This window comes from Ornithodoros turicata, chromosome 6 (genome assembly GCF_037126465.1).
Source record: "Ornithodoros turicata isolate Travis chromosome 6, ASM3712646v1, whole genome shotgun sequence".
Classification (NCBI taxonomy): domain Eukaryota; kingdom Metazoa; phylum Arthropoda; class Arachnida; order Ixodida; family Argasidae; genus Ornithodoros; species Ornithodoros turicata.
In genome coordinates, this window is record NC_088206.1 from 15,267,510 (window position 1) to 15,279,686 (window position 12,177).

Consider the following 12,177-nt stretch of genomic DNA (forward strand, 5'->3'; position numbering starts at 1 on the left):
TAAGGGGGTGCTTGATAGGTAGTGCGTTATCCTCGTGACTAACGTTGTAGATATTGGAGCCTTGTTGCAGAAAGAACGACAAGAGAATATAGAGAAAGAATGTATACGCGAGCTGGTATATAAACTATTGAACTGTGACATTGTCCTGAGTCTGCCATGGGGTGATGACGGACCAGACGACACGAACAGAGGACAGAAATGTGTCCTCCTGTTCGTGTCGTCCGGTGCGTCATCACCTGAGGCTCGGGGTGATGTCACAGCCACAACACAACGCATAATGACGATTAGTACATGGCACGTTTTACCGCTGGTATGCTGTACCCTATAGTATACCCCATCACATTAGATGGGTGATTATGAGGCTGAAGTGAGTGCTCGAAATGGGTGAAGTGTTAGTCTTTCACGGGACGATTGAGATGTGTGGCGCTGTACCATACAGAAAAGAAAGAAAAAGAGGGTGAAATTAAGAAGAAACGCAGCAACGAAAGTAGAGAGAGACGCACTGCGTATTGGAAACTAACCAACGAAGCGAACCCTGTTTGCATCCGTATCAACTATAGACGACGACCTCCTTCTCTTAGCAAGCCGGCTCTTTGCCTGGCTAACCTTTCCTGTTTCTCCTTTCTTTTTTAATAAACATATCCCCCCTTCTCTTAGTCGGTGTCACGAAAAACTTTTCTGTTTCTTTTTACGATTTCCATGGTACATGCCACGAACGTTTCCTTAACATGCCGGCAATGAATGTCGCTAGCTCGAGGCAACATTCCAGCGTAATCATCACCACCAGGTTGAAGTCGAATTTGGAGTAAAATAGTAACTATATAGTACGATCATCATCCGACATCTGTTTTTCTTTCTCACCATTTCACTACGCTTTATGTCTACTTTGCTTATTATGTTCATGTGCTCGCGAAAAGGTGCTTTATTGTGTCTGTGAATGATGGGAGCAACAAATTAAATCCTCTTGTAGCGCGAACAATACAAAAATCATCCAGGCAATCGGAAAACCATATAGCCGTTACGCATTCTTCATCTTCACCTCTCGGCTCTTCGGGTTCCTTTGATGCCCCCCCCCCCCCCTTACATCGCCATTTCTCAGCGTACAAGAAGATGAGACCCCCGGCAAACAAGCAAACAATCAGAAACGCAGGTACCAGCAAACAACACTTGAAAGTGTGCTGTCACAATAAGCGGTTGGGCGCCTCGAGAGGGCGCTAACACAAACATCTGCGAACGCCCGTCACCGCGGGGGAGCTAGAGCCGTCAGCGTTTCTTTTTTTTTTTTTTTTTTCTGTTAACGTCTGGCCGGACGAGCAGGCTTCCTCCCGGTGTATATGGAGTACCTGCCATGTAGCGCACAGCGGCCGACACAGCAGGACGTTATCTTGCGTTTTTTGGGGCCCCCAGCGTCGGCTTCCTGTCTTACATGGGGCCCCCTTCTCCCCCTCTATACATAGAGGGATTAAAACAAAACAAGACACCGAGAAAGTGCGTCGTCACACGAAGGTGACGATTGAGTCGTCCGTTTAAATCTTTCGTCTGTCGACATTGTTTGGGGATATGTGTAAGGAGATATCATGGGGATACGTTGAAGATGTATATCGTCGGATCAGACCTCTCCTCCTTTCATTAAAGAAACGGTGTTGGTGTTTGTAGCGCGCTGCAGGATTAGAATGTCCTTTATTCGTGCCTGTTTCCTTCTTTTATCCACCTCCGTCTCGGTGACGTATATATATTTCATATAGTTATATGTCCATGCAATGCAGTCTACGATGTGTTACAATCAGGATCCTGGATACCTATAGGTAATCATGTCTGATACCTTACCTTGCGAGACGCGGAAGTTCACGACATGAGCAGTTGGTCATGTCGCGTGCTCTCTATTCAACGTAGGTACTGTTCTGCAGGGTGTGCATTCCATGGTTTCACATTCTGTGAAGTCATTTATCGACTATACTGCGTAACCGAAAATACCTAGCCGTTAAAGAAATCTGAAGCTAGCAGGATCAGTGCAACTTAGCACAACAGGAATCTAGTACAAAGGCGTGAGCATAACAGAAATTGTGACCTGGTGGGCCTTATGTAGCCACGATGTGGAGTAAACAAGAGAAGGAGCTAGGCCTCGAAGAAAAAAATATGAAGCTTAAGTCTGGAGCGCTCTCCTAACGCTGGGTTAAGCCAAAGTACATCTGTTAAGTTTATGTCCTTTTCTTGCTGAGGACAGCCATCGACAGCTTGCAGTCGACGTTTCAGCACCATCACCCCCCACGATAACATGCCCAAATCGCCCGTTCGCGCAGTCACTCAAACCCCGTTGCAAGCTTCGATTGAGCTTCTCACACTTTACCGCGTATTTACAAGAGCGACTTTCCCTAGAATACGTCAGCGGAATATGTACAAAACGTCATAGCTTTCTGCTGTCACGTGTGTACTCGACGTCACGTCTTTTCGTACTCTCCTACCCATGGGGAATATCCAGCCACAAGATATTCTAGAGCAGACGACAGGGCCGATGGTGTCGTCTGCTATCTGTGCAGTACACCGCTCTCAAGATTCAAGCGCCCTGAGAACACTCAATAAAGACACGGAGGACCTTCCATCCCATGAGCAGTTCTCTCGCTTTTTCTTCCACTAGAATATTCCGTGGGGACGTTGCCCGTATGAGCACACGGTTGAGATCACGTTCTTCTAGCCAGTGACACCTCGAACCATTTGAAAAGTACTGATCGTCTGAACCAGGTGCCCGCAAAATGCAACTTCGAATGAGAGGCAATTCCGATGGCGTCTGACGGGGAGAGCTATCTGAAGAGTATTACAAAATGACGCGGGGTCGTCCATGTTAAACACTACAACGTGACTCCGCATACGAATTAGACGCACTGGGCGGTTGTCTTCGTTGCCACCTTTTCTCTCTGTGTATCCATCCTGCCGTTTGGTCGGCGGTGCGGCGCTTCAACGCGTGAGCAGTGCTAACACGAGCTATACGCAGCTTGTTTGTTGAAGAAAAGCCAAGGTGGGATGCGATTGAATAATGACTGCACGTGTGGATAATGTTTCAGTTTCGAAAGTAATTACAAGGGTGCTGCGGCACAAGTGTGAAGTAGGGGGAAGAAAATAGGAACACGAGCAAGGGGAAAGGCTCATAGTGGTGAAAATGGCACGGTGTTGTCCTTTGGTCCCCATTCATCATCATCAGTGTATTCGTTGTTGTTGTTGTTTGGTATTACTACTAACAACCAAGTTGTCCCTATTGTATCCACAAAAGAAAAATAAACAAGAAAAACAAACAAAATCGTCGGGTTTTCAAAGTGACGTAACCTTGATAGCGGTTACAATATTGGAACGAAGATGTTTTTGTTCTTGAAGTTTTAAAGTCGATATACGGGTAGACTGTGCAAGGTGTATCACGTTTAATTTCACTTTACGATACGATAACGTATTAGACATCTCGTTGGGCCTGTTGGTCTCACGGTAAAAGCGCTAAAAAATACACAAGACATAGGCGTGTATCGATTATTCGTGCTCAGTCCTATGTGTATTTTTTAGCGCATTTATCCCTTTTTAAATACGATAACATAATACCAGAGGCGACCAAATTTTTTTTTTTAAATTCTGTGTTAGCTCTGCCAAGCAACTGTGGCTATGAGTGACTTACACATCAGGACAGATGGAGAGAGGACAGCTGGAAGCATTGGGGGACAGGGGGGTTAGTATGCGTCCTGGGCCGACTTCAGGGGGGAACTGTGCCGACGTTCGTCTGAAAAGTTTTTGGAAAACCGAGAGAAAACCTCAGAAATGGTGGTAGGATAAGGATACGAACCCACCACCTCCCAGTCTTCAACACGCTCGGCCATGTCGCTGGTAGCTGTGTAAGTGAAAATCTAATAAGATGGCATACATTCAACTAAATGGGATGCCATTGAAGTTTACATTATTGGGGGATGCTGCTTTTGTTCTGCTGTAACTTTTAGGACTTTACTCGAAACACACTGCACGTACTTTCGACATTTATTCTTGTTCAACACGATCTGTTTCTGACATGTCTTCTTAACACTCAGGTACACAGAAAGGCAGTCTGCTCCGCTGAGAATAAACACTGCTTAAACGCGCATTGTAAGGTACGCTGCGCTAAAAATACGTGCATTGCACACGGACCATAATAAGTAGATTAGCCATTACTTCCTTCGAGAAATAATTGGAACAAAGTATTAATGATTTTATCGTCGCCGTTCGGAAAACGGGAAGGAAACAATGAAAGAAAGACCTTCATTCTAACGTGCTGATCATGCGATAACAATATAGCCAGTTGGAATCCAGGATGCTTGCTGTACGAATCTCGGCTTAGCTTGGATCCCGATTGGAGGCCAGTGGCGTGAGATGACGTCATCGACGTTTCACGACGCCTTCTGCACAAGATCACGTCGCGTAAAGTGAGGTGCATATAAAGTTCGAATAGAACGCGTTCATTTGCGCTTTCGTCGAGACTTTTTGCTGTAGGTAGACACTAATCACGCAGATGTTTTTAGTACATCACAGTGGTTATGACATGAATGATTCCTGCTTTGATTCTTGTAATGATTCCGCCTTTAGTTTACGCTTTATGTAGATAGGTGTGAATAAACTGTTATTATTATTATGAAGCACGGTTTGCTGGAGAAACCTTTCCTCTCACTATCATGCGCTAGGCAAAAGGGATAACACACGGCACAACGAAGTAAATAGCTGTTAGGAGCATGGGGTACGGTTTTCCAACATTCTGCGAGAAGTCACTTATATATAAAGAAAATTTATTACATTAACCTGATTATATGCACAGTGTAAGCAGTGAATAACAGTGGTATATACAGTGAAACCAGTTAATAACTTATGTAACTTCAGGTGGGCGCTAACTGGACCACCTTGTCCCGTGTACCTCGTGTTATCTGTCTTGTGTCTCTTCATTCGAACTCAACGAAACGACACGTTATTGGCATCTACACCAGCTTGCTAGTATTCTACACTTTTATCGCCATATATCTTGTTTCATATGTATTGTTTGGTTTCTTTTCCTTCCTTTTGTATATTGCTTTGCTCGACTATGTATTATTATAGTTCTGGTCTTTCGTTGTGATTTTACTACCGCGTTGAGTCAGTGCATCTCTTAAGTGTATGCCTCGTTCGTTATATAAGCAATTCGTTATATCCCACCAAACATTCGTCTCACGTTCGTCCAAAACAAAATTCTACAAATTGCGTCGACTGTTTGTTCATTAATAACACGTACCATACTTCCCAATCTCTGTTCAGTTGTAATATATCGCTGTGTGATTCGAGAGATACTTTGATATAACGATGTATGGCCAACGTTCGCTCTGCATGAACGAGAGTTGTTTATGCGATATTTGTCACCAGGCGTGTCCGTCATGGAGTCGATCGACCTTGAAAGTCTCATAGCTGGACGATTTACACGTCCGTCCCCGCCCACATCGTCGTCCGTCGTTGGAACGTCAAGCGTGTCGTTGCGGTCTGCTTACCGTTCAGGGACACTCCCTCCGTCTGACACTCCACAGGCTGATTTATGTTCTTCTCTATTACTCCTCCGTGGTATTCGCCTCTTGCACAGCGCACAACGGTGTCGGAAATGCACTTCCGTGTCGGAATATGCCGTTGGCAGAGCTGGAGTGGTTGTCAGGACTGAGAAAATGGGGGAGAGGGGGGAGGGGGGAGTCGAAATCTGAGTGCTTACTACACCGTAGGTCCAGTGCCCACTGGCGTTTACTCCAATGTTACGCTGATGACAGGGAGGTGGCGGAAGTGCATCTAACCGCTGGCTGTGCTGTCTCGTGTTTTGCCTGGATTTTTCGAACGGGTTTCGGCAGAAGGCGTCGACAAGTCTTTGTAGACGCCTTAGAGATTACGGGATGTTGTCGATGAAAGACTGACAGAAGATGTTGGACAGCCTTCGCGTATACGATGATATCTGCACATCAGTTCCTCCGGAAGACGGCCACCGGTTTTGCGGAAGAGTAATTTATGGTAATGAGTGGAAATTAAGAGAGAAGTTCACAACAAGCATGAAGTGCGTCTAAACTAAGAGTTCCACCCCCTCTAGCTGTGCCCTCTCTCTTAAAGCATCTTTCGCATGCTTTCCGCTACTAATTGCAGAAGTCTACGAAGGCAAATTTTCCCAGCACACCCTCGAAAATATAAAAATAACATGCCAAAGACGCCACAAAAGCAGCAGGTATGGGCATCATCCCCCCACGAGTTGACGACGGTACAGTGAAAGTGAATAAGAGAAGTGTGAAGAAATAGAAGCCGTCCCTCTGCACTTACTTTGGTTAAAGTATAGATGTATAACAATAAAATGTACTTACGACCGCGCTCTGATTTCTCAGCAAGATTCCCTGAACCGAAAAAAAATCTGACTGTGGGTATGGCATCATTGCCGCATGCAGAGTTTCCGGTCCTGACTATCGTTGTTTGGAGTACAGTATCCGTAGCTACCTTCGATATATGCCTTATTGGAAGGAGCGCGATTCACGATGCTGTGTTTGTTCTCAGAGACTAGCAGTCGAGCGTGACGTCACATCCTGCTTCTTCCGGAAGCCGATAAATTACACCCTATCCACCACGTCCACACTGGGTGTCGTGTCCTGATATTGCACGGTGAAATCTAATCGTCGCGCCGGTGCCTGAAGCCTTTGATCTGGGATGCGACCTGCATGGCTCATAGGACTCTCATGTGAAAGTGACGGGGACACACGTATTGGATTACCCGACCAGGTGTTGTTGTCGCCTGACTGTTTTCTTGCGGAGCAAATCGGCAAGACAAGCACCTCAGACGTTGTCGGTATCTGTGTTGTGTTTCACTTTAGGATTCATTTATTGGGATTGTTCTTTCAATAATATTTGCATGTAATGTAGTAAACTATTAAGTGCTTTCTATGCACAAAATAGTACAGAAAACACTCTTGTACAAAGATCCACAACGTAATGCTTTGCCTTGTTGAGTCTTTTGCCCTGGAATCCTGGAAGTGTTGCAGTGCACCAGTAACTGTCTATGTTGTTTGCAATAATGGCCTAACATCTTCCTGTCCTTGCAGTAAATTTCTTTCAGTCGCACCGATACAAAGCAACACTGATACGAGTGCAGTTTTAAAAGAAATGTAACTATGGTATCTTGTTAGTATGTGGGTACATGGCAGGCATCAGGCGAAGTAGTCATATATGATCGACATATGTAACTTTTCAAGTATGTTTTCTACCAGTGCCAGCCTTGTCTGACAAGGAAAACGGATTACGATACACACTTAACATACATTGCGTGTAAATAATTACTTGAGAATGCCTTGAGGGAGAGCGTGAGGAACAATTAAGGTTCTGTGAATATCAAGACACAGTTTCGTAGGCAAACGTTGCTTAGCTTAGCGAGAGCTGTCTGGCCCATCCCTTCGATAATCACCGACGTTGCAGCGTCGTAGATTTGGTCCCTCGGACGTGTCTTCTACTACATACTGAAACCTCATTCAGCTGTGTGTGTGTGTGGGGGGGGGGGGGGGATCTATTTGTTTTGACAGGGAAGTCAGCCAGAAAAGAAGGCTTGCTATTCAGCTGTAGGCTGCGCCAATGTAAGAACACGCAAGTGCATAGTTCCCTTGTTAGGAACAGAATGAGGCTCGGGCCCCATTGGCTTGTCTCTTCACCCTATACACTAAATAAGCTTATTTAGTGGCTACTTAACCCTATATCTCTCTTTTAAAAATTCAATAGAATTATAAGTCTTCGATGAGGCTTCCAATGCTGGTTGAAAGGCACCACGTTCATTGTACAATTTAATGAAAACCCGGAAAAGCATTCCTCGCCGTAAAAATAGCCGCTCAGCAGGAGCTGAAAGGAGACGATAAGGGACTTCCGTGAGAGGTGTGCCACGCCGGAGTCCCTTCCATATTCCCACGACAGAATCTCCTTGTGCATGCGCTGCCATCCCTGCAGCCGCCGCCGTCGTCGTCGTCATCTTATGCCACCAACTGGTTCTTTGTTGGAGGCTATGGGAACTGGGCACTTGGCGCGGCAGTGTACGCTGCTTGCCGCATATCCTGGATGCAACGGGATGCACGACGTTTGTTCCAAACCAGGCACAGTTTAATTGATATAATTACTGCAGCTGAGCCGTCGTTTAGCACTGCCAGATTCGCGCGTTCAGAATAGGAAAAGAAATGAGTAAGCTGCACACACAAGGATACGGATGCATTATCCACGGACATGCTTCGCGCGATATCGTTCATTAATGTCGTGCTTATATATACTAAGCTACTAAGATATAAATACTGCCGATTTTAAAAAGGGAATCTAAGGGCGTATGCCCGCAAATAAGCGCTACAGGACAACGAATCGGAGCTTTCACGGGGGGGGGGGAGCTACCGAAAACGCTGACCTATACTCTCAGGGGTTACTTTACCCCTCAACAACAATATACTCGGGGTCATGAACTGAAAGAGCAGGTTGCATTGTTCTGGAGTTGTGCCACTTCGTCCCAGTTATACTATAATATGAAAGGTATAGTTATTATTAATTATATTAATTAATGTATGTATGTGCCTTAATTTCAAAATTTACAGCAAGGGTGGTAATAGACGCGAAGAAAAATGTCACCGCGAATACCGAAACTCCTTCGATAACGTCACGCGTGCATAATGTAATGAGCAATTAAGATCAAGGTCACAACCACTTTAATCGATGGAGAAAGTCCCAGTGTGTTAATGTCGTTCATGGCCCGCTCTCCGACCACGAAGTCTTAGTTAACCTGCAGTACGTAGATCAAAATGAACTGAATGAGAAGAATAATGACATACAGAGTTGCTTGGATGGCTATCAGGCGTTCAAGCGTTCCCGATCTTGGAAATTTCCTATACCTAGATTATCGCGCGAAGCCCATGCAGCTCTCGCAACCCAGGTACCTTCGTACCGATCATGGCGTATCTGGTCTACTCGCTTTTAAAAGTGAATTTCACTAGAAAATGCAAAAGAAAGGGTACTGACTCTACAAACGCTGGATCCTTCTATGAATTATGGTTTTCGAAGTCCCTTTCCAGGCTGGCATCTGTCTGTTCAGGAGAATACTGCGCACTAAATACTGAGCGTTTCCATTGGCTGTCAGTGTGTCAGCCATGACGTCTAGCGAAGATATCATTAGTTTTTTTGTTTGTTTGTTTTTTTCGCTGGGGGATACAGTGATACAGGGGATACCCAGGAGAAAAAGCTGCTAAAAGCAGCTTATAACTTCAATAATTTGTGTTTATATAACAATTATAATTATTTACTCTTTACTGATATCTACATAAAGATAACTCATTAATTGCATATATAAATTTAATAAAGATTCAATTAAGGTTGTTAGGAGATACAACAAAAATTTTAAAAAAAGTGGCGAACTAACTTTAATAGATGCACTGCGCGCAAGCAAACATTTCTTCTTGATTCCTCGATTTCAGCACCTGCTTCTATATAACCTCCTCCGCTATACCTTCTCCGCTATACCTTCTCGGCCTGTATGACTCATTGCTTTGCTCCATTTCTGGAAAACCTTGACGATTAAGATATCCATGGGCCGTATCTCTGAATATCTGAGTAAGAACCTGCCAAAAGCGTGAAAAGGGTATCAGTATCTTTGCATGTATTACGAGTGTAATAAAATAAAGAGCTCCACGGCACACACACACACACCACACACCTTGAGATCAGGCGTAATCGCAGAAGCGGATGCCGAGGGTTACGTGGAGCGCACATAAAGCCGGCCAGATCAGTGAGCGCTGCAGGAAATCATTTTGCTGTTGAACGAGTTTTCTCTCTGTTTTTTTTTTTTTTTTTTTCTGTGGCGCTTTTTTCTTGGGTGTCTCCAGCGTGGGAAAATTGAGGAAACAGAAAAGAGAAAAACAGGAGCAGAAACGGAAAGCGTTTGCTCTTTAGTTTCGCCACTTAATGGTTGCATAAATGCTTATCTTATGTATACGGCGTTCAGGTATACGTAACATATATATACACGTCGCACGAGAGGTGCGTAAGCAAGTGTGCTATAAAGTGTACGGGGCGTCGAAGTATAAACTTTCTTTATGTGTCTTTGGACGATCAACAACAGGAAATACATAATGACAATGTTGTTCAATTTAATTCAATTTGTATTTTTGTGGTGCCCACGAGCAACCGTTATGGACTGTATTACCGATGAAAGCGACAGGCGGAACCCAAACCAAAGTTATGAACTGCCAAATACTTTGAGTTGAGTTGAGTTGATAAGAAAAGAATTAAAAAAATTGATAAATAGGCACTCACTATACGGGAACAGGCTACTCCAGATCACTTAGAAGAACAAAAATGGCTAACTACAATAAGAACAAGAGTGACAAAGACCCTCAGTCAGTCACTCACACAGACGTTGTCCACACACACTGTCCACACACACTGTCAGTCACACTGTGTCCACCAACTTGGAGTCTGCGCAAAATCGCACAAATGCCTGCATGGCGTGGAACCGTGGAACTGATGGTCGAATACTTTCTTATGATGCTTGCAGCTAGTTACCGTGTAAAATATTTCGGTTAACAACACAGACACACACTTAAATGGGATGATGATGTGGTGGGTCACTCACCGCCGTAACGGCGGTACACTGCCCCATTGCGCTTATGGAAGGGATGAGAAAGTGATGATGATGGAAAGGTGACCTTTTGGAGTTCGTCCATTAGTCGAGTGCTGAAGGGGAACTCAGCAACAACTCGTAGACCTTGCATCTGATGTGAGGGGTCCGACCACGGCAGGAGAATTTTGGCCAAGTCGAACTGGCGTTGATCGACGCGTTGCAGAGCATTTTCCATGAGGGCACGCTCGCGATCGTACTGTACTCAGACCAGGAGGGCGTGATGGAAACAAAAAAACACGGACCTATTGTATTTTTCCTGTCAGACCTATAGTACCCATCCTTTTTTTTTTTTTTGACCGCGCTTTAGCTACCGTGACATCACTGTTAGTGTGCTCCAGGCGTTGACTGGGAGGTGATGGGTTCGAGTCCCACCTGAGGTCGTGCTGAGTGAGGTTCTCCCTGGGTTTTCCGGCAGATTTCCCAGACTTATGTCGGCAAGAGTTCGCTCTGCAGTCAGCCCAGGGCGCGTACTAACCCCGCCGTCTCTCACCCCACTCCTTCCTGCTGTCCTCTCTCCATCTGTCGTCGTCTGTACGCCACGCATAGCCAAAGCTGCTTCGCGGCGCCTAACATGGAATAAAAAGAAAATCCAATTCCTGATACGCCGTGCAATCAAGGTACCGGTTCGAGGTGAAGCCTACCAGCTACGTTTTACGGTACATCTCAAAGCATTCCTCTGTCATCGTTAGCTGACGTCAGAGCTCGACTTCGAAGTTCATCCGAGTGTTTTTATCTCGCCAACTACGAACACGTAAGAATAATTAGTTACACAATCACAATTTTGGAAGTGTCACAACCCCTTTGAGAGAATGTGTGTGGTGGTGGTGGTGGGGGGGGGGGGGGGGGTATATGTTTATTAAGAAAAAAAAGAGGAAAGGTTAGACTTTCCAGGCGAATGTCGGCACAGTTCCTCCAGAAGTCGGCCCAGGACGCATACTAACCCCCCTGTCTCCCACTCCTTCCTGCTGTCCTCTCTCCATCTGTACGCCGCTCATAGCCACAGTTGCTTCGCGGCGCTAGCACGTAATAAAAAAAGGAAAGGTTAGCCAGGAAAAAGAGCCGGCTTGCTATTCTAAAAAAAAGGGAAAAGGAAAAGAAGGACAAGAGAAAAAAAACGGAAAAGAATGTTAACGTTGCGCGCACAACAAATGCACAGTTATTGAAACATATATTCAGGTCAGGTATTGGTTTTCCTAATTCCAACTCCATACATTCAGGTTCCAAAACAGCCCACAGTTTAAACCATATGTCTGTTATAGCAGATGCACCGCATGTTACAGCAAACATGAAATCAATTGTGAATTTATTATAAGGTTTACAGCACCTGACGTAGGAAAGTTAAAAAAAAAACATGCGCAACGAAGATAGGATGACAAAATTTACGTTGAAAGAATATATAAAAAAATAGGTTTTGAAAGAAATCAAGATGACACTTGTAAACATTAACAAGCATCTCTAAACAGGTTATCGTGAGAAACTTCGTCAACCCGGTGCCCTGC

The 12,177-nt window shown here is 44.9% G+C and overlaps 1 protein-coding gene across 1 annotated transcript in view; it reads left to right on the top strand.

The window, feature by feature from the left end:
* Positions 1-12,177, top strand: part of LOC135399238 (transcription factor Sox-17-alpha-A-like) — a 100,893-nt gene that overhangs the window by 44,753 nt on the left and 43,963 nt on the right. The window lies entirely within an intron of this gene.